At 33.2% G+C, this 24,651-nt stretch overlaps 1 non-coding gene across 1 annotated transcript; it reads left to right on the forward strand.

Moving 5' to 3' along the window:
* Positions 1–16,749: 16,749 nt before the first annotated feature.
* LOC125616005 lies at positions 16,750–16,856 on the forward strand. The gene has a single exon (XR_007346598.1). It is a non-coding gene; the product is annotated as a U6 spliceosomal RNA (small nuclear RNA).
* Positions 16,857–24,651: the final 7,795 nt, after the last annotated feature.

Consider the following 24,651-nt stretch of genomic DNA (forward strand, 5'->3'; position numbering starts at 1 on the left):
TACATAAAATCCTGTATTTCACAGTAATTAAATCAATCAATCTTTGACTCTTTGTCAAATTATTAATAACGTGGCTCTCAAATTTAGCTGCACTTTATAAATTTTGAACATCAGATCAATCACAGGATATAGCCAATGTGTGAAAGTACATTTTCAGAATATTTGGGGATACAATTCTTTTTTTGTTAAAGAGATATATTCTGAAACCTTGTGAAAATAAAAAATATATATATAATAATGATTCATTATCCAACCTTAAACTTAAAAATGACAGAGCATATTTCCCATAACAAAGTGATTATATTGTCAGGTGTATATCCAGTTCCCCTGGGAATGGTAGTTCTCACTAAAGAAATCTTGGGGTCTCCAAAATCATGAAAAGTCACTGTAAGTCTATTTCACTATTTTCAGTATGATTGTTGGATTAAAATAATCTTGCCACCAAAAGACTTGAATAGTCTAGATTCAGTCCACTCAGAATTCATCCTTTCCTGTGTATGTGCATTTGTAGGTGTTTTTCAGCCCTATCCATCATTTCATGCATGCCTAGAATAAATCCATTCTTTCATCAAAAAATGTATTAAACACCTAATAGAAACAAAGTACACTAGCAGTAAATATGACTGACCTTGAAACATAGAACTTGCATTCTAAGATGGCAGAACATGGTAGACAAACATCTAGCACACTATACCACAGTGTGCCAGGGAGATGAGCCTTGTGAAGAAAAGTGAAAGTAAGAGTGATGAAAGTTTTTGTGCACCTGAAAAAGGATACTTCAGAAAGGATGTCCTGGAAGGCAACTCTAAATCAGAGGACAGTATAAGTTAGTAAAGGAACAAAGTACAGCATTCAAGAGAGCACGATGTATAACAAAAGCCATGAAATGTCTTTTCTCAAGATCAAGAACTATAAACCAGTCAGAGAAGAGTGACAGAGGCAGAGACAGTTTAGGAAGCATGTTCTGTTATTGTCTTCATTGTGCCCACATCCATCCCAAATTCATATGTTGAAATCCTAATTACCAGAACCTTATAGACTGTTTGGGGGGTAATGTGGTGATTAAAAGGTAATTAAGTTAAAGTAAAGTTGTTAGGTAAACATTAATCCAATATGACTGGCATTCTTATCAAAACATAAATTGTAGGGCAGATGGGCACAGAAGAAAAAGCATGCGAAGACACAGGGAGATGATGGCCATTCACAAGTCAAGGAAAAGCTTCCGAAGAAACCAGCCCTGCTGGCGGCACCTTGAGCTCATACTTCCAGCCTCCAGAACTGTGATCCATTTGTGTTGTTTAGGGCACACCCTTCTGTAGTACTTGATTATGAGAGCCCTAGCACACTAATGGAAGACCAGAGAGATAGGTAGAAGTCAGGTCATGCAGGACCTTGAGAAATTGTTTGGCATTTATTTTAAGATAGATGGGAGATTGTGGAAAAGGACAAGGAGAAAAATGAAAAGACTGAATTCCTTTTCAAAGACATTCTGACAGGCAGGAAGAAATTTACTGGAAGGGCATAAGTCTTTGGACTGCAAACTTCAGAGAGCACTGCCTCCCTCTCGAAGGATTATGATCAGTTTCTGGATTCAACTTTGATAAGACATTTAGCAGAGCATAAAATACTAATAACTTAGGGAATGGTGAATAAAAAATAAAGAAAAGTATTATTATGAATGGGAAGACCTATAAATGCTAAAGAATTAGAAATTTGAAATACTCTGCCACATTGTAATTTTGGGATATCAAATAGAATACGGATAGTTTCTTAAAAAGGAGCAGCTTGGCAGTACTGATATTAAAACATTATAGAAAGTGATATTTCATTGGAAGCTTAGTCTGAATTTGATTTATATTTTATAATGTTATTAAAATATAATACCTATGCCTGCAATAAAAATTAATATTAATTAAATTAAGCACATCTCTCAAACATTATTTTTTTCAAAATGTGAAGTTTCTAATAAATCTTCCCTTTCTTCTTTGTATCAATTTGAACTTCAAAGTTTCTTCACCAAAATACAAAAATGGGGTCTATGTTAGAAGTTTTAGCTTTGACTTTATTTTGAGTTTCCCAATTAGAACACAAATGATCTGCATCAATACAGAAGGATGGTCATAGACACACAATGGTTAGATTTACATATGAATTTCAATCTGGTGTCAATCCATTCAAATCTATAATATAGAAAAAGCAACCAAAATGAAGGTGCTGCTATGCTGAAAGGATCAGAGGTCTTAAAATTTCAGAAGAAAGAAGGAAAGAAAAGGAGGGGGGAAGGAACAAAGGAATGAAGGAAGGAACAGGAAAGGAGAAAGGAAAGAAGAGTTGAGAGAGATTTACATACATTTCAAAGAAAGAGAAAAAAAATTACTACTGCAAGTTTTCGAACGTCAATGTGGTAAGAAAACAGTTAAGGACCCGTGTTCAATAGGAAAGCTATCCAAAGATTTGTCAAGCTGAAGGGAACATTAAGACTATTTTGGTCAACTGTAAAGTGAGCCAGATGAAGCACTTTTGGTAAGCTTATTTTAAAATATCTGTAACTGTAGCTCTAGGTTTTGGTATATCATTAAAAAAAACCTGGTGAGTCATATGATTCTATATGCTTCTCAGTTTTTATATATAGTGATATGAAAAAGAAAGTATTTTTATTAGAGGAAGCATGGACTTCAGAATTCTGTTTGAGATCCACATATGTTTAAAAACCATGTGACCTTTAACAAATGACGTACTCCTTCTTGTAAAATAAAGATAAATGATAGTTACCTTATATAATCTTTGATTAGATATAAGATATTATTTCAAAAAAACTAACACAGTAACTAGAATGTAGGTGTTTGTAGTAAAATACCAGTTTTCTCCTCTTAATAGCCACAAAGCTGTTATAATAATTTTTAGATCAGAAAATACAATAATTTTCTGACAGGAAAAAAGATCTGTATTCCTGCCCCCCCCCCATTAAACATATAATTTTTCTATATGACTGAAAGTTTCAAGCAATGATCTGGAAGTTGTTATTTTGGGAATTCCATGCCTTTAGTGCACCAGTGATTTCTATGACTTTAATTGAATATCCCATTCAGAGTTCCTCCATTTCTCAAATAGATGTAATAATGGAAAACATCTCTCCCTCTCAAGGGTGTTTTTAGCATTCCTAAAAAAAAAAAGAAAAGAAAATTTAAAGCACACAAGATGAAAGTACTATTTTATTAAATATGTGATGAATTGTTCGTAATTCATATTTGGTGATGTTTTAAGAGTCAGTAACTTTTGAGAGCAAAGATTCTCTTGAGAGTCTTGGCCAGAAGAAACTGCATAATGTCAATTGAATGACTTTTTAAATTGAAAAAAGTCATTGAGAAAACTCAGCATCTCTATGGAAAAAGAAGATGCTATTATATCTCAGTAGAATACCTATAATACTGTGAGTGTAATGTGATCTCATTTCTTGGTCATATCTACAAGAGACAAGTGCTTTACTGGGACACAGCCAGAACTTTCTCTTTTATAGTGCAATGCATTGGCAAATTAAAAAAAAAAAAAACGGATTTGATATTGGGTTCCAACAGTCAGGGTCTTTATCCACACTAATGAATTAATACATACTAATTAATTTTGTCACATACATTTTTATATATGCTGCCCAATGCAATCAATAGTTACATAAAATATGCAAATAACCAAATGAGTATTGAATAAAAGCTTCCCAAATATTATAAAACTCTCTTTGTAAATTGTAAGATTTCAACTTGATGAAAAATAAATTTGTTACCTAAGAAGAAACAAATTTTCATTAAAAATTGTTTTAAATAAGAATATTTATTGGAAAGGAAGTGAGTTTTATAATCCTTTTCAGAGGTTATGGTTTAAAAGCTTAATGCATTAAATATAAATAATCCTTAAAAAATTTAATGAAAACCTTGAAATTTAGAATGATAGACATAAACATCTGTATTTAAACCTTTCAAGCAGGTCCTGATTTGCCAATGGTGAGTATAAACTTTTTATTAATACTTTCATTAGATATTTATACTTCTTCAATTTTGTTAAGATATGATTTTGCCTCTTGATCAAGGGACCTACAGTCTATGAGAGTGAAATCCATAAAAGAATAGTTCAAATAAAATAATGTAGCTGCTGTGATAGGAATCCATAAAAGGTATAGCGTAAACATAAAGAATAAGTCAACTCTTATGTGTAGAGACAGGGTTGTGAGTATATTAATCAAGGAGTTGATATTAGAAGTGATGGGATAGATCCTATTATGTTGGATAGAGACTAGAAAAGGAAGCAAGGGCAGAAAAAATAGAACTTGACAAAGCATAGTTGTAAAAAGTTCTCCATCATTTCTGAGATTTGCATGTGGAAAAATGTGGTCTGTGAAGGGGATGGGGTTTCAAAGGGAGGAGAAATTTCATTAGGTAGTCAATAACAGAGGTGGAAGGAGAGATAGCCCACATGTCACAGAACACAAACTATGTAGCATGACACCCCAAGATGTCACAGAAAACTCATAGAAGTGCCATGGGACACCTTAAGTTTCAGGATCAGCAATGTCTCTTGATCACCATAATGATCAGCACCATTACATTGTTGGAACCTCACTAATAAACTGCTGAGCACTCATTTGTAGAAAAATAACTGAGGACAAATGGCTCCAAGACAGAAGAAAATTTTAGTACCATAGTCATAATGAGTTTTAAAATATAGGAAAATTATGAAATGGGCAATCTTGTATTTGGGGAAGATTATTCTGAAGTCTTAAATAATATATTAGGGAGTGGCTATTTTCAAGGAACAGAGATGACTTAGAGGCTGCTGTAATTAGACAAGTAAGACACAAGAATGTATAGTCAATGATAGCAATTCATACTAAAGAATAACACATTACTTAGGCAAGTAACTCTTATCTTCCTTTTGGTTGGTCCTGTAAAATGCTATAAATATTTGCAAAACACTTTGAAATTAGTCAATTATTTTCACAGCTATTTAGCTGTTCCTTTGGTCACATTTCATTCACTGCTTAGCTTGTGGGTAAAATTATGTATAGTCAGTCATAGAGCAAAAGTCAGGCATGAAGAAGACTTTTCCAATGTTTCACTAAAAATGATGCATTTGAAACACTAGGTGGGCATTAAACAACACCTTGAATTTACTGTACAAAGTCTATGTTCTACTAATTGAAAAATATTATAAAGCTTTCCCATTTAAGTAAAATTTTTAATTGCCCACACTCAGAAGTTTTCCTTGCTACTGAGGTTTTTGTTTGCAAGACTTTTTTCCACTCTCAGAAAACTCAGAGAACTCAAAATATACTATGACTAGCATTTTTAAGTTTCTTTTGTGAACAGGGAACTCTTCTCAACAAAACATGCATTATTTTACCAAATTTATTCGCTTACTCAGTGATGAAATTTCCCTCATCATTGTTCTTGGTTTCATACATGAAAAAAACAACAAAACAACAAATTTAAGTGTGCTAGGTCATACAAATTAATGTGGATCCGAAATGCAAACACAAGAGTTATGACTCCAAAATCCATAGTATTAACAGCTATGCTATATCTCTTCCCATATAGGAGAAAAATATAATTTTATGCTTATCTTAATTATTTAAGAACAAAGTTATGTGGACCTATTTACAAAGCTGTCTTTCATTTAATAAAGTTGGTACAGTATAAATTTCATCAAAGAGAAACATTATTGTTGTTATGAAGACATACATTAATAAAAATATAAGCCTGGCCATTACAGCTAGAGGGAGAAAATATTTAAAAGACAGTCTCACCAACCAGTTTTCTTGGTTTCTATGGCATAATCCTTAATTTTATGGATGAGATAAACACAATTTCTCAGTTCTTTCATATTTGTAAATTAATAAAGTCATAAAACACTTTGAATTGAAATAATAATTCAAGGATACAGATATCAGCCTAGTCATTAGAATTCTAATGCCTACCATCTAGAGACTATATTATTCTAAAGGTTTTTAGGAGAAATATTTTTAAAAACAAATATGGGAGAATTAGAAGATGGCTTGATGATACTGAAGTTAGATGAAAGAAAGGCACAAGATTCTGTGAAAAAATTCATTCAAGTCATAAAAAAGCTTGAAAAATTATAACTATGTACATGATTTTAGACTAAGGTGAGTAGAGATAGGAAAGGTTTAAGTTGACATGGGTGATTGTAAACAAAGAGAAAACAAGGCAAAGGTCAAGGCCAAGAGAAAAATCTTTATTTTTCTTAAATGCAAATAGTTAAAAAATACTATTGTCTATTGATTAATCCATAGGTATACAGAATATAAATGACATCTATGAAAGGATATAAATACAGTCATATAATAAATTAAAATTGTATTAAGACTCACAATATTTTTAGGCATGATTTTAGGTATGTCTATTTTAGTTATCATGGGAAGGAATATTTTGAGATTTTCAAATATAGACAGAGTTAAGAGGCTTTTATTTTATTTTAATAATTACTATCACTTAGGAATGATTATGTTAGTAAATATGTTTCATATATCAGTGAAAAATTTTTATAGCAGCTCAAGCAGTTTTAAAAAGAAATTTTGGCATAATTAATGTTTAGAAAATATTTGTTCTATGGATATAAAGAATTAAATAGAGACATTTCCTAATGTGTAAAAGTATTTTCCATTTTGGGGAGGTAAGGAGTGAATCAAAGCTATAGTTCCAGGTTAAAGGTGGAAATTAGACTAATAAGACACAAACAGTTGTAACATGTTACTACATTTATTCAGTTTTATGACAGAAAACAGGCAGGAAATGCAGCGGCTATAATAACTCATCTTTGTCTCTTGTGCAGAAACTTTAATGCACATAGGTTCTTTAGTCTGACTCACCAGATGGGTTTGGCTTCCATGGATGACAACTATGTGTGTGTGTTGACAAACAGAAGCTCAACAAACAGAAACTAGAGGCTACATTTTCCATTAATCCCTTGTACTGCTCAAATGCATAACAGCCCAAACTTGCTTTTCAGCCTTTGGCACTCCAACCAAAAGCTAACTTCACACAACAACAACAAAAAGGCAACATTTCTCACAATTCTTAGTTTTATTTCTTCCATGAACAGAAAGCTGTGGGTGACTAAGATCATTTTCTGAGAAGTTCACATCAGACCAAGCTAATGTTAAATTTCTCCCCATAATTTTACTCCCCACCATGAGCACAAATTAATATTTTTGTAAAGCATATACCTAAAATATTCTGAAATATTTTTTTCTGATAGGCACACTTTAATGTTTTATACACTGAAAAAAAAATCAGGACTATGCACTTTTGACCACCATATTTATATTATTTTAATAGAAAGTAGATATCCTTTTCTCTAATTATACTAATCTTAACCAACATACTCTGCAAGTCATTTGATACTTTCTTGTAGATTGTGAATGCCTCCCTTTCATGCACTATCACATCTATTTTTTTTTAAGTTACAGCCATCTAGATGTGTGTTTTGTTTCTCTAAGGCCAAATTTACATACATTTAGATGTGCCCAGATTTTCTAACTATAATCAGTTTCCATGGGGTTAACATCAATTTGGGATTTTTAACCACTTTCCCAAAATATCTTTTCATCCCAGGGGTCATTTAAGCATACATTCCATTTTCTTTCATTTGAACCCATTAATACTTTATTACAACAAATTGCAATAGATGAGAGATTAGCATAATACTTAGCACACAAACAACTTGTCATTATACAAAATAACAGTATATAAGATATTAAAGTAATACTTTGCATACCAAATATTTATTTTTATTACAAAGTAATTTCCACAACCTTCCCAACAGAAAAGTCCTTTACCCATATGCCATACAATTTCATTGACTGGAATGGTCACTCAAGTGCCCAATAAATTTGGGATTCTTTCTGGCCTGTGGGTCTAATAATATCCTAGCTATGAACTAGTAGGTTTTTATTAATACTGGTTCCTATGTAGGAATGTAAACCACAACCATTTTAACCTAAAGGGAGAACACAGTGTTGGTATCATACTGCTCAATACCACTAATTGCATTATAGGTAATGGAAGCTCCTCTTAAATTCGTGATACACATGCTATAAAGAATGATAATAAAGGCCACAAAACTCAGTGATATGGTGCTATAATCCAGGTGGTCCTTAACATTTTAGATGCATCTGGTCAACTTTGGCTCTAAACACCCAGAGCATTCCTCTTTAAGTACAATAGAAATAAAGCACAGCAGAAACCAAATTTTGTCTAATAGGGCAAAACATTCCTGGAAAATGTGAATAACCTCATAGGCAGACAGTGCATATCTTGTAACTAATTGCCAGGGAATACATATAGACAACTGAACTGTGTTTTCTTAGAGTTGTAGATGGAAATAAGTCAGGGTATGTGGCAGATACAGCGTCTTCATTTCCTCATCATGTCATCTTGCCTGCCACCCAAGTACACAAAATTATATAAAAGAGAGGCTTCTTTTGCATCCTTACTCACATATTTGTTTACAGCTATCAAAGATGAGTGGTAAGGTGTGTGGGTGAAATTGAGCAAGAAAATTATAGCTTTTATTTTCCATCATTTTTTTTATTCCACAGTTAACACATGTCCATGCCCCAACCATGCCAAACCAGGGTAGATAGATGTATTCCACAGAACAAATGAAGCAGATAAAATATGGCTCATTTACCTTAAATCTACTGTTTCCTAGGAAACTGTTATATGAGTATCTAAAATCTTTTTAAAGCAATCCTGACATGCAGAGCAGGTAGTAACCATTTACATACATGTGTATATGTATGCATTTATATATGTACATAAGATGAAATGTCACTGTGTTTTATTTATGTGTTTATATTTAATATTTATCATGTCCTTTTTATTTAACCTTTTATAAACTATGAAATATAATCATGAGAAATGTTCATAAAATAAAAATCCACAGTACACTGGTGTTTTGTATCATTGTATATTGATCTTAGTTCTTTAGGATAAATAAGAGGAGTAAAAAACCTGGTTCATATGGTAAGTCCATTTCTAGTCTTCTAAGGCATCTCCATACTGATTTCCATAGTGGTTGTACTAATTTGCCATCCCACCAACAATGTATAAGTGTTCCTTTCTCCCCATATCCTCACAAACTTTCATTATTATTTATATTCTCAATTATTGCCATTCTAACTGTGGTGAGAAGAAATCTCTGTATAGTTTTGATTTTCATTTCCTTGATTGCTAATACCACAATATTGAACATTTTTTCATATATCTGTTGAACATTTACATGACTTCTTTTGAAAAATGTCTGTTTAGTTTATTTGCCCTTTTTTAATGGATTGTGTTACACATTTCTGTACAATAGTTAAGTATTTCTTATTGTAAAATTTATATAAATTCAAAGGGTATATTAGATTTATATCTTAGTGGTTTTTCTAAGATTCAGTCATGCTTTAGTGTGCAGTGGTGTTTTGCTCATTTTCAATATTATGTACTACTCTATTATATAAAAATATCACAATTTAATTCAGTCTCTTATTAATTGTCATTTGAGTTCTTTTAAATTGTGGTTAAGCAAAGGATACCTCTTTGATAATATTTGCATTTCTTTAAAGTAAGAATGATAATTTTTGTTTTTCATACAAAAATTATGAGTAAAGAAAGAAAATGTAAATTAGCCATTATCACTGGATTGGTAGAATTGGGCATTAAATTCAGTTTTCTGTGACTCTGTAGTCCATGTTCTTAATTTCTGGCATTAGGAAATGTAGGATTAAACCATAATGCGGGCAACTGACATGAAGAAAATGGATAAATTCAACCAACTCTAAGAATACAGATTTACGGTGATTAATTTGAAGTACTTGCTGAAGTAGTTAAAAAAAAAAACTAGTTATGACATCATTGATTAAGCCTTCAATATAAATGGGTTGTTGGTGATGTTATTTACTGAAATACACAATACGGATAAACCACCAGATTGGGAGATGGGTAATCTAATTTGGTACTTGAATGGCATCTGAGTGACTGATAGTAACAGCTAACATTTATTGAGGACTTAAACTTTGCAAGTAACTGTTCTAAACTTCACATAAACTAACATATTTGATTCTCCCAACAAACTTATGAAGTGAAAACTATTATTCCTATTATTGTGTAAATTTTAAAGATATAAGGCTGAGGCAACAAGGAACTCAGTGGTACCCCAATGTCACAAAGCTAGTTGGTGAATTAAGTTCTTTACATAAGCAGCTACTTGTAGAGCTCATGTGCAAAAGCACAAATAAATCATGTCTCTTGATCAAAAAAAAAAAAAGTCATGGTCATTGGGCAGTTCATTATACAGATTTGATGCTTAAACAAAATATCAGGCTGGACATATGTATCTGAAAGTTGTCAGTATACACCTATCAACTAATGTATGCAAGTGCAATTATGTCAACAGTCCTCCGCCAGAGGTAAGTTTGTCCTTCAACAGATGCTGGCAAATTTTAAAGATACTTTTGATGCCATGAATGAGGGTAGGTTCTACTACATTTAGTGGGTAGAGGGCAGAGATGGTGTTCAACATCCTACAGTGAAACTAACAGCCTCTCACAACATCAAAAACAACAACAAAACAACAAATTGTCAGTAGCGCCATTGTAAAGAAACATTGTTCTACAAAGATGAATCACTGGATGTCGATCTAGAGAGGAAGAGAGGTGCAGATGAGGAAATTCTTCAACTAGAAGTATCTGCTGACAACACTTTCAGCAGCTGGAGTCTTTTATTCCTAACTAAGAATGCAGCAGTGTGCCACACCATTTGCTATGGTTGTGGAAGGATTTACAGAAGCACAGCAGATGTGGTCCTGACAAAGGAGGAATCAGCTTCCAACCACTGCTGGTATCATCCTTCTATTAATCATGACTTTTCTTTGTAGTTCAAAGGCTTTGACATTTTGTGACTTTGCTGATCTGAAGAGACTGTCCTCACGAAGCTAGCCATCTCCTAGAGATAGAAAATGACTACCTCAAGAGCATGAAAATCCTCAAGAATTCTCACACCCAACCACTACTTTCATTAGGCATGTACTCCAGATCTCTTTCCCTCTCCCATAATCACCTCAGAATTAGGTACTAGATATATGGTGACAGTCCCTAAGACCCTGAGCTTGCTTGTTAGTTATTAAAACTAGCCAAACCTAAACTGGCTTATTTTATGATGGAAAAACCACAGTAAAAATTCTTGCCTATATTTCCCCCAACCTGCTCACTTGTCTGCACTAAATCTGATGCTTCTCAACGTGGTCCCATGTGAATGGCATGACATGGGCATCATTCTTGGGAACTATGAGTTTGGTAATTGATTTTTTTGTTGTTGTCGTTATTGTGCTGGAGATCTAACCTATGTCCTTACACAGGCTAGGCAAACACTCTACCACAGAGTTACATCCTCAGCTCAAAATCTGCTTTTACGATGGCAACTGACTTCTATCTGTGGATCTCAAAATACTGGAATAATAATAAAATCTACATTTTTAAGCAAGTAGATAATTTAAATGATCAGTTTATTTTTGTTTACCCTTTGTTTATATTCTTTTTTTCTGTTCTCTCTTGTTCTTTGTATTTAAAAAACAACTGCCATACATATAGCGTTGACTGTATTATAAGTGCTATATTTTTTACTATATACATGCATATTATTATTTTTTAAATCTATTTATTCTTCATGAGAAAAACTATAACCATACATGGCATTTGTTCATAAACCTAGGTGAATTATCTCAGTGTTATTCACTATCCACCTGTTGCTAAAACATTCCACCTTCCTCATTTTATGCCATAGGCTTTATTAAAATAATGCATCTATCAAATATTTAATAAAGTACTCTCATTTGTATTGCTTTGTAAACAATCAGTAATCCCCCTTCATCCATGCTAATGAGCCATGCATTGTTTATTTCCAAATAATTAATTTTCAGCTGGTGTTATTAATGGCTATTTTGTATTGTAAACTAGCAACAGGAATGAACAATTTCAGAATTTTTATAATATACTTAACTCTTATGTGGCATGTAAATGGCTAGTTTTGTCAGATATCCATTGTCATTTCAAATATTGAATATATGCAACTTATTTAGAATACACTAAAACCTTTTATTAAAAAACTTATAAATTAGACTATTACATAGCCTTTTGTTTTTACTTTGCTCCTACATGGTTCTTCAAAATTTTGAAGATATCTCTTCAAAGACTTTTTTTAAAATTTCCTATTTTTTAAAAAATTTTGTAGCATAGTTTTTATTTTTAATATTTTGTAGCTGGGTTATCTACCATATAAAGATTTTTGCTCTAATATTTTCATTGTAGGCATCATTTTTCTTATTTTATGATGATTTATTTGCAAAAAAGTAAAATAAAAAAGAAACAGTTATAGCTGACTTTAATATGTGCTATTTCATTTTTTTTCTTTTTGCCTTTACATGATATATCTTTATCAGTCTCTATTTTCTTTTTTCTTCTTCTTCTTCTCCTTCTCCTCCTTCTCCTCCTTCTTCTTGTCCTTGTTCTTCTACTTTTCTAGGCCATAATTCCCTAGGCATGTCTCTTGAAAATTCCATTCAGTCGGATTTTAATAGGAGAGTTTAACCCTTCCAAGTTCAAAACTTTTAAGCCTGTTAAGCCTGAGTAGCCTCTTAACTTGCCTTTAAATTTCAAATGATGTTTTTATGCTTTTCTACATTCTCTCTTTTTATGTAGTTCTCCATGGGCTTTAGTCTCAACACCTTATTTGCTAGTACTTGGGAAATCATTATTTTGATATTCAAATTTTATAGATCTACATGGTAATAAAATGAATTTTAATGATCAAATTTACAATTTCTTTGATACCACCCAATATAATTCTGTATATTAGCATTACTTTTCATCCTTCATCTTTATTTCTTGGTTGGGTGATAGGAAGTTGTTATCATCTGAAATTTATAATACATATAAAGATAAGATTACTTATTACATGTTTTATATTCTATTTCAAGAATTAATTTTGGATTTTCTTTTTGTAATCTGTTTTCAAAATTTAATTCCACCTGGATTTAATGCTGTACACAGGCATTCTTTAGTCAATTTAAATTAATACAGTGGCTTGATTTATTCATGTCTTGAGTAGCTTTGCTCTATGGAGAGTCTTTCCTTTTGTATTTCTTACTTTAATTTCTAGCTTCCTCTCAGTGTCTTTCCCTTGACAATCTATTGACATTTCACATCATATTTTTATCTTTCCCACTAGAGTTTGTATTTGCTTAAATTGGGCTAAGGACACAAAACGATGCTTTAAAAATGTGCTTTGAATTTCTGATAAATCTTTTCTAAAAGTGTATCTTTGTAGTTTAATGTGTTTATATTTCTTTTATGTAACACTTGTTAATACACCAACATAATTTTTATACCTGCCTATTCTGATAAGAAAAAATATTGTCCAAATAAGATATTAATTTCTTCAGAAGCATACAATGAATTCATGGGCCATCTAACTAACACAACTTCCCTTAGATGGATTTTGAGCCAGAGGATTTATGAATGTGCAAAGCCTGTATTCAAATCTCTTTAGGCACAGAAGATATTCCTCATTTTTCGCCATCTTATTTTCTTTAGAAAGCTAACTTACAACTTGATGATTGGCAATTGACTTTTCATCTTCCCCTGATGAACACAATGTAAGACAAGTGACAGCACCTAGAATACAGTGCTCCTTGACTCTCATGATCACAATCCTTCCCAACTGCTATGTCCACACACCAGAGCTCTTTCTATGTCTGCCACTGTCCAGAATGAAATTATGATAATTGTATTACATAAATCAAGAGAAAGTGCTACAAGTAGAAGAAATTGAATGATGGAATGGTCCTGGATGTTTGAAAAAGTAGCTTTTTCTTCCACAGAGAGGAAAATACCGTTTAGTTTAATGGTTAGTATAGACATTGGCCTTGAGGACAAGAGGCTGTCTATGGCAAAACAATGAAGATTAATGACCTTTAGGGTTTACACGTTTGTTATCCTCAGGAGACAAGGTACATGAAAACAACACCCACTAATTAGAGCTCTTCTTTCGGCTCAAGGACTTGTAATTATTATGGATAGTTCTTGTTGTCTTCATTTGGGGTTATGAATACCCATGTTTTGATATTTGTATAGGTGTCATAGCTTGAAGTTGGTAAAGACTTAATCAAGCCATACTAATAATGATGATTTTGATACTTGCTCTCTTCAATTGACAAATGTGACATATTTCCTTTAGCACATTTTATGTTTCTATAGTGTCATATTAATTTCATACTGTACATGGCACTATCACTGCCTCATGGTTTAAAGCAACATGAACTTTTTACATGTAGGTATAAATCTAAACTGTGTTTCCTCTTCTCCCACAGATGATTTTTCCTAGCTTCCCATTCACAGCCCTGCAAGTTCTAGGACAAGCCTGACCTAATCATCCCTAGGCAAATCTTCTAACACTAAGTTTTGTCACCTATGCCAGTGATCTTGCAGTGCATTAGAAAAGAAAAAAAAAAATCCCTTGGTTTTATTCTCCTAAGAGAGTTCTGAAAATTAAGCTCCTACCTTTTCCCTAGGGGATTTAAAACCCTTTCTTAGTTACCTACCCAGTCCTTCATATCCCTTGGGTTTACCATTCTCCTGTGACAAAGGAAAAAAGTCCTAATCCTGCCCTGAAATTCAAGCCTGGTCCCAGCTCTAAGGAGGACATTCAAAAGCTAACGTTTTGCCCCTCTACTTCCTAGCTAGAGCTGCTAAATATGTCCCTCTCAGAAGTCTGCCTTTGTCACTATAGCTTCTAACACTGACATCTGTCTTGACTCCCTTCCTATGTTGAAATTAATTGAGTCATAACTGAAGGCAGGAGGGGTTATGGTTTGTGGTTTCTAGCTACTTCTACAACCAAGTTATCAATAACTTTGGTGGTTTCACATAAAAAATTTTAAACTGAATTATTATCATGAATTTCACTAGAAAACCCCAAAATCAATCATCATTTTTTTTACCTAGAATAAAATAGCATTCATTATTCACCCTATGTTTACTCCTACTTCAGCCCCTCCCTTTTCCATGGTACAGCTAAGAGGATCCAGTCACTGTCATTACCTTTATTTTAGTGTACTTAATATGTATACATGTGTATTTGTGTGGTGCTGGAGATCAAACTCATGCCTCATAGGTGCTAAGCATGTGTTCTACCTGACATACACAAAACTCCAAAGAGATAAAGGAGCTTGTTATGGTTTGAATATGAGGTGTTCCCCAAAAACTTACATGTGAGACAATGCAAGAAGGTTCTGGGAAAAAAATAATTGGGTTACAAGAGTCTTGGCCCAATCAGTGAATTAATCACCTGATGGAATTAATTGAGTGGTAACTGAAGGCAAGTGGGGTGTGGCTAGAGCAGGTAGGGCTTTGGGGTTGTGGCTTTGGGATATATATTTGTATCTGGCAAGTGGAAATCTCTCTGTTTTCTATCATCATGTGAGCCACTTACCTCTGCCGTACTTCCCCACTCTCCTGCCATGATGTTTATCCTGACCTGGAGCCCCCGGGGAAATGGAGCTGACTGTACATAGACTGAGATCTCTGAAACTATGAGCCCTTAAATAAACCTTTCCTCCTCTGCAGTTCTTGTCAGGTCTTTTAGTCACAGCAGTAAAAAAGCTGACTAAAACAGTGCTCCACAATGGAAATTATAGAAAACCAAAGAAAGAAATTGAAGAAGACCTTAGAAAATGGAAAGACATCTATGTTCTTGAATAGGTGGAATTAATACTGTCAAAATGGCCATACTACCCAAAGCAATATACAGATTCAATGCAATCCCATCAAAATTACAATGACATTCATCACACAATTAGGAAAAAAAAGACTTATTATATTCATTTAGAAAAGCAAGATCCCTGAATAGCTAAAACAATACTAAGCAAGAATATAAAGCAGGAGGCATCACAGTACCTGATCTGAAATTATGCTACAGAGCTGTAGTAACAAAAACAGTGTGGTGTTTGCATCAAAATAGGCATGAAGACCAGTGGAACGGAATATAAGACATGAAGAAAGTTACACATACCTACAGTCATCTGATATTTGACGAAGACAACAAGAATATATTTGTAGAAAAGACTATTTTTTTTTTTGGCTAAAAAAGAAAGAATACAGTTGGCTTAAATATATCAATGATATTGGGGAAACTGGATACCTGTATAGAGAAAAATTAAACTAGACCCCTATCTCTCACACTGCACAAAATTCAAAATGAATCAATAACATAGGAATTAGACTAGAAACTTTACAACTGCTAAAAGGAAACATACAATCAACTTCGATCATATAGATACTGGCACCAACTTCCTTAGCAAGAACTTCAAAGTATAAGAAATTAAATCAGGAATCAATAAATGGGATACCATCAAATTAAAAAGCTTCTGCACAGCAAAGGAAATTATTAAAAGCATGAAGAGAGAGCCTATGGAATGGGAAAAAAAATCTTGCCCAGCTACTACCCAAATAGGATATTAATATCCAAAATAAACAAAGCACCCCCAAAATTTTAACACCAAAAAAAGTAATCAAATCAATAAATGGGCAAAACAACTAAACAGAAACTTCTCAAATGAGGAAATACAAATGGCCAGTAAATATATGAAAAAATGGTCAACATCTGTAGCAACCAGGGAAATTCAAATCAAAACTACACTAAGGTGCTCACTTTGGCAGCACATATATTAAAGTTGGAACCATACAGGGAATATTAGCATGGCTCCTGCACAAGGATGACATGCAGATTCGTGAAGCACTCCATATTTTTTTACAGAGACACACCCACATAATTACAGTTATGTCATATTAGGAAAAGGCACCAAAAACACATTGGAGAAAAGATAGCCTCTTCAACAAATGCTGCTGGGAAATCTGGAAATCCACATGTAACAAAATGAAGTTAAACCTTTATCTCTCACCATGCACAAAACTCAACTCAAAGTGGATCAAGGACCTATGAATCAAATCAGAGACCTTGAGCCTAATGGAAGAAAAAGTAGGCCAAAATCTCTATCATGTCAGATTAGGCCCCAACTTCCTTAATAAATTTGCACCTATCGTGCAAAAATTAAACATTTTTAAAATCTATTTATTGCCTTTTGCCTAGTGTTTTTCATGAATTTTCTGGAATTGTCTCATTTGCCAAGAATGATGAAATAAAATAAATACCCTGGTCGGGGAGGGCTACACTAAGATTTCATCTCATTCCAGTCTGAATGGCAATGATCAAGAAAATGAACAATAAATGCTGGTGAGGTAGTGGGAAGAAAGGTGCACTTGTACATTGTTGGTGTGACTGCAAACTAGTACAACCAGTCTGGAAAGCAGTGAGGATAATCCTCAAAAATTTCGGGATGGAACCACCTTATAACCCAGTATCCCAAGCCTTGGTATTTTCCCAAAATATCTAATTCAAACACACAGATAAAATTTGACTTTCATACTGTCCTGGATTGCCTTGAAGAGACCCCTTTTTGATGAAAATGATGATAGAAATTTCATATCAGACTCTTTTGACTAAAATATCTCTAATCATCAGACTTCAGAGAATCACACTGCAGGTGGTCTTGCATTTATTTTAGATGCCTGCTACTTTCCTCCATTTTAAATCTCTTTCAAGTAAAACAACTTAAAGGAATATCAGGAAGCAATTTATTGGAGATTATGTATTTATTTTAATCAACAGAGAATCAGCTCAACAACTGTAACACATCATCTGGATTCAGCTACATTCTCTGTGTTCTCCTTTCAGATGAAATACCAAAACTTTCTACAGTTTACAAAGTATGGTATGATTTTCTCTCCCTTCAATTAAGTTTGAATCCAAATAAATTATTTTGTTTCTCATTAAGTTCTGTTCTTCACTTTAGTTTCAGATATATTACCTTATGTTTTTATATCAAATCAGGTACTAATATAATATTTCATATTTCTCAAAATCTTCATAAACTACCTCCTTTATGGTTTGCAAAACCAAATGAAACCCTATTTCTCTAATCATGTACATGAGAGCTGAAATCAGTATACATTTATTTGTTCCTTTCTTGAGAAAATCAGTATGCTTTTACTTCCACTTCCCAGCTTTTAGGTGCATTACTTGCAAGCTTGAAATAACTTAAAACTTTTTATGTTGCTTATTTCAAAATTTTTACCACTTTTAGTTTATCTTGCATTTTACCAAATTTAAATTATTTTTTAAAAAATTATTTCTTTAAATATTGTAATTGTAAATCTCACAATTTTTATTTATTGATATTCAAATTTGCTGATTTTAACAGAAATGAAAGCTCATTGTCAAAGTACTATTTAAAAATGTAACAACAAAATGAAAATTTCCTGTAATTCCAAAGAAAACTATCTTTACACTTTTCTTTTTCAAACATTTGTATGTGTATGTATAAAATTCTTCTAGGGCTACCTACAGCATTTCATTCTTCTTTGCTGTTAGGCAGCCTGATTCTTTCTTAACCATGAATCATGGATATCTCTCCATAAGCTATTCATCTTTACATTCCATTTTTTTGTATGTGTATACAATTTATTGAGGTCTTCACACTGAAATATAAAATCACATAAATGTATCCTTCAATTCATAAACAATATTTATGGACACTTATATTGGTTTATTATTTTTTTGTAATTATGACCATTTTGTATATGGGTTTAATTAGTTCCCACAGATATATTCCTGGACAGAAACTGGGTGGGGCAAAAATATTTGTTCTAAATTTTGATATATGGTGTTTGCAATTACTTGAACTAAAAGTGTATGAGAGTGTTCCTTGATCTATACTCTTGATGTTATATCTTCAGGACTTTTAAAATGAAATTTTAACTTGTACAGTCAGGCACTTTTGTTCAAAAATTATTTATATTTCAAGAATGTGACATCAGAGGATTAATAAAACATGGGACTTTTATCTACTTGGGGCCCTGTGTGTCTCTATAGGTTGCTCATTCATGAAACCGATCCTGAATTTAGCATTTTTGTTGCATATTGGCCCTTTGAATTTTATGTCTGGCTACTCTTTATGAGTGTCTTTCATCCATTTAAAAAATACTCTAGTTTATCCCTTTTTTTCCCCACTGTTAAAGTATTTTTAATTGAGATGAATAGAAGATATTTTTATTCTTTAACTTTGTACATTTAAGTTTTTAATTATAACTTTTCCAATTTCAGAACTAATTTTTTAAAAAATCATTTGTAATTTTACAAAAAAATTGGTTCTTTTTAGTTATACATGACAATATAATTCATTTTGACATAATTATAAAAGCATGGAAGTACCTTGTTCTAATTCAGTCCCCAGTACCTCCCCTCCCAGCCTTCTACCCGCTGCTCTCTTCCCTCTATTCTACTATCTTTCTACCATATGCACATAGTTAGTTTTTTTGTAATTAATTTCTTGTGGATGTAAATCATAGTGAGATTAACTATATATTAATATATGTACATAGAAAAATTATGTCAGATTCTTTCCACTGTCTTTTTATTTTAGTTTAGTTTGCCTTTTGTTTGTTTGGTTTTTTGTTGTTGTTGTTGTTGTTTTGTTTTGTTTTTTGGTCTGTTAAAAAGTATTTTACAAACTTCACACTCAAGGAAATTGGATAATTACATTTATCCAATTGTAATTTTATATTTATGAAGTTTTTGGTTTACATTTAAAATACACTGAAATATTAATCTAATTGCAATGTTCTTACTTGAGATCAGATATTAACTGCATTTTCTTTTTCCCAAATTGATTACTCAATTTACATAGCATCATTTATATGTAATCTATATTTTCCCAAATGATTAGAAATGTTACATTTTCCATAAGAAGATAGAAGTCAATTTCTGTATTCTCTGTTCAGAATATCTAACTGACTGATATTCCCCCCACCAAAAAAACTATTTTAAATACTGTACTTTTTATGATTATATTAATTCTTCTTCTTTCAGAATATTTCTAGTTATTTTCTTACCAGTTAATTTTCTAACCTGTATGTGTGTGTTATATCATTCAGTTGTGAAATGGAGCCCTTGAGATTTTAATTGCAAAAATAATGAATGTTTGGATTCAGCTGGACAAATTGATGTATTTCAACACTAAGTTTTCAAATTTCAAAACAAGAGGAACCTCCATTTTTGTTTTCTTTTTAAAATAGCCTCAAGAGAATATAGTTTTCTTTTTTTAAAATTTGTTTTAATTAGTTAGACATGACAGTACAATGATCTTGACATATCATACATTTGAATCAAATGGGGTATAATTACTCCTTTTTTTCTGAGTGTACAGGTTGCTGAATCACATTGGTCATTCAGTCACATATATACATACAGCAATACTAGTGTCTATTTTATTCTGCTGTCCTTCCCATCTCCCCTTCTCCTCCCCTCCTCTCACTTCTCTCTACCCAATCTAATGTGACACACTTCCTTTTTTTTTATCCCTCACATCGTCATACATATAATCTGTATAACAATGAGGGTCTCCTTCCATCTTCCATGCAATTCCCCTTCTCCCTCTCTTTCCCTTCCCCCTCTCTTCCTATCTAGAGGTAATTTTCTTCTCATGCTCTTCCTCCCTATCCCAATTTGAGTCACCTCCCTTATATCAGAGAAAACATTAGGCATATGTTTTTTTGGGATTAGTTAACTTCACTTAGCATAATCTGCTCTAATGCTATCCATTTCCCTGCAAATGCCATGATCTTGTTATTTTTTAGTGCTGAGTAATATTCCATTGTGTATAAATGCCACATTTTTTTTTATCCATTCATCCATTGAAGGACATCTAGGTTGGCTCCACAGTCTAGCTATTGTGAATTGTGGTGCTATAAATGGCATACTATAGTTTTCTTTATATTCCTGCATATTCAGATGTTTATTCTGCACTTTTAGGCTTGATTTAAAAAATTGTTAATTTTGTGAATTAATCATGTTACTGGTTACTAGACTGCTTTCTTTAGATGTACTTTCCACCTCTTCCCACTCTGCTCTTGCCATAGGAAGAGGTCCTCTGGGGGCTGAATCAAGCAGATTAAGGAAATTTGCTTCTGGTTTCTGATTGAATTTAGTCAATGGGAGACTTCAACACAAAATTGGGGGACAAGGTAAAAGGAGAGTGAGGTCATATGAAAGCCTGAATTAGTCCAGAGGAATGAATTTCCTTTAATATCATATCAGTCCAGAGAGGAGAGCATTTCTAATTTGCAGAAAAATGACTTTGTCCTAAAATATATTGGTTAAATTATCTTTAATACTTCCATTGGCTAGAACCCATTTAATCACTCACTTAGAATATAGTTGAATATATGGCACAGTTTAAGGCTTTATTACCTATTCAATTGTTTAATTTCCTGAGGAGAGTCAGACCTAATATCTAAGACCACCAGAGTAAAGGGATTTTTATCATTAAAATGACTTCATCAGGTACTATATCTACTATTTATTGCAGGGATGTGTAACTTGCCTTTCTCTTCTGTTTATGGTAAATTTTTCACAAACCTAAGAAATTTGGAGAAGTGAAATAATAATGATAATAATAATAATAATAATAATAATAATAATAATTTTCTCTTTGGTGCCTAACTGCCTTTTCCCTTTAATCATGAACCTTTTCACCCATAAGTCCCCATTGATGGGTTCCGGTCTTAGCAATTGGGTTTCTTGTTTTATTCAAGGTTTACACATTCCTTAGTTCAGCTGCTCACCAGCTCAGAGGAAAATAACCATAGGAGTCCCCTGGAGAACTTTCCTCTCTTGTCACTTATATAGCAGTGAACAAGGCCTCAATTAAATATATTCAGTCCAAATCTCCCAAGACTAAGAGATATTAAGAGAGTTTTACAGAGTTAGAATTTATCATTTTAATTGTCATTTCATATTGTATCTCTTTTTTCAAGAGTCCTTATGAATTTTTTTTACAACATAAGATAGATTTTTTATACTTTCATTGGTTTCTCAAGAATTTTTTTTTAATTTTTCTTCAAGAATATCTTTAAGCAGTTGTGCTCTAGTACTTTCATTAAAAAGTATATTTCTGTTTATTTTTCTCATGTTGATTTCTCCTTCTTGAATGCAGAGAGATCATTTATGGATAGTATGTGCCTAGATATCACATGGGAATAGACAAATGTCTTTATTGACACCTCAGTATATTTATCAAACTATTTCTCTAATATTTTAAACTAAAAAGACAATTGGTTTAAGCTTAATAATCTGTCATTACAGAAAGAATTGGAAGGAGGTTAGGGCATGAGCATGGATAATGGAATAATTTAATCTATGCATGAGTTTCTTTCCATAGTTTAAAAATAAGAATTTTGTTGGGGGCTACTAAGGATAGAACTCAGGCACACTCAACCACTGAGCCATATCCCCAGCCCTTTTTTTGTATTTTATTTAGAGACAGGATCTCACTGAGATGTTTAGCGCCTTGCTTTTGGCTGAGGCTGGCTTTGAACTCGAGATCCTTCTGCCTCAGGCTCCAGAGCCTAGGGGATTACCACCATGTGTCTCTGTGCCCAGCTAAAATAAGTATTTTAATGAGAACTTCTCTGTGTCTCATTTTCCATTTTTCCCAGCCTTCAGTCTTGGTGCACCATATACCTACTTGTGTTTCTAGAGTTACTGCCTGATTTAGTATTTTGTTGCTGTGACTAAAATAGCTTATAAGAACAACTTAGAGGAGGGAAATTTATTTGGAGCTTAGAGTTTCAGAGGTCTCAGTCCATAGAAGGCTAATTTCATTAGTCTGGGCCCAACATAAGGTAGAACATCATGGGAGAAAGGCATGGTTGTCATTGCCTCTTTGTCATTGCCCCCCAAAGAGTCACTCCTGTTAAATCCTGAATTTATACTCCCATACCACTCAAGGACTTGTTCAGAGAAAATCACAGCATTGCTATCATCTAAGACCCAGTTCAAATACTACTTGTTTGACATGAACTCTCACTTCATGACAACAATAAAGTAGACAGGTGAGGAAGGGGCTACAGGGAAAAATGTACCCTTCCAAGGCACGCCCCAGTGATACACCTCCTCCAGCCATGCCCCACTGGCCTACATTTCCCACTCAGGCACTTAAATTAGGATGTGCTGAGATGAAGTTACAGCTTCCACAATCCAATTATTTTACATCTGAGCATTCCTGAATTAACTCAGGAGATTTGGAGGCACCTGTTACCCAAAACATATAACTGCCCAAATCAACAAGAAAGTCACTATTTGCAGGTTTCCTCTTTGAGTATCTTTCTTTCTTACATATCCCTTAATGCAGATAACTCTGACTGATGGTTTTCAGAGGAAATAAAGGGATTTAGAGAAGTACCTCCCATTTGTTCTGCTCTGTGTATGTGATTGTCTTTATCGTTCTCTACTGGAAATTATAAAGTGCCAGAATTTCCTATTTATTTCTATAATGCCACACTACTCTTAGGAAGAAGCAATATACCTTTCCTATTTTATTCCAAGTAAATTCCTCCATAGTCAAAGAAGACTGAGTAGCCATGTTTCCTAACACTTTGCAGGTTTTTCATAGTTTTCATATATTTTTTTGGACAGCATTATCATTAATTGTTAGGTAATTAAGAGCACTGGGTTGTCAAAGTGACCAGATATACCAAAGATCAAGTTTTTTATTTATCTGGAAGTCACCATAAACAACTTCTCATTTGCAGTCATAAACTTTTATCACGTTTTATTGGTCTGAAGCCCTCCATAGAGTTTTTACTCACATGATTTCTGGCTCACTATATTTTTACTTAAAAAATGGACATATGGCCAGGTGCCATGGCACATGCCTGTAATCCCAGCAGCTTGGGAGGCTGAGGCAGGAGAATCTTGAGTTCAGAGCCAGCCTCAGCAATGGCAAGGCACTAAGCAATTTAGTGAGACTCTGTCTCTAAATAAAATACAAAATAGAACTGGAGATGTGTCTCAGTGGCCAAATGCCCCTGAGTTCAATCCCTGGTAACCACCCCGCCCCCTAATAAAATGGACATAGGTAGGTTTTAACTAATATTTCACCCTTAGTTCTCCTTTTCTTAAATATATATTTCTTATATCCAATTTCATCCAGTCTTGTGACTTCAGTCATCTCTACTCTGTGGACGACTGTCAGATCCACATCCCAGCTTTTGCATTTCCCATAAGCTCTGGTTCAACCATTCCCATGATTGCCTGCTCCTGCCTTGAAAATTCTGATGATGCCTCAAGTCATAAATATATGTCCAAAACTAAACTCAATCATTTTTTACCTTCTCAAATATTTCTACTTGTTCCTTCTTATTTTCCTTTGTTCAGCCATTTTTTATTATATTCATTGAATATCTGCTTTTGTATCAGTTGTTATTGTATGAAGTAATTAATGAATATGGAAGATAAGGTCATTTTCTTGAGGAAATACACATAGAATTATGAGACACTCATGCAGAAAGCAAAAATAAAATGATGATGATGATGATGATGATGATAATAGTAATTATAATAATACAGCATGATAAGTGCCAATGTATGATGAGTTTGGGAATGGATGCAAGAACAACATGAGGAACGTATTGTCAACTTGAGTGTC

Source organism: Marmota marmota, unplaced genomic scaffold, assembly GCF_001458135.2.
Source record: "Marmota marmota marmota unplaced genomic scaffold, marMar, whole genome shotgun sequence".
In the NCBI taxonomy this organism is placed as follows: Eukaryota; Metazoa; Chordata; class Mammalia; order Rodentia; family Sciuridae; genus Marmota; species Marmota marmota.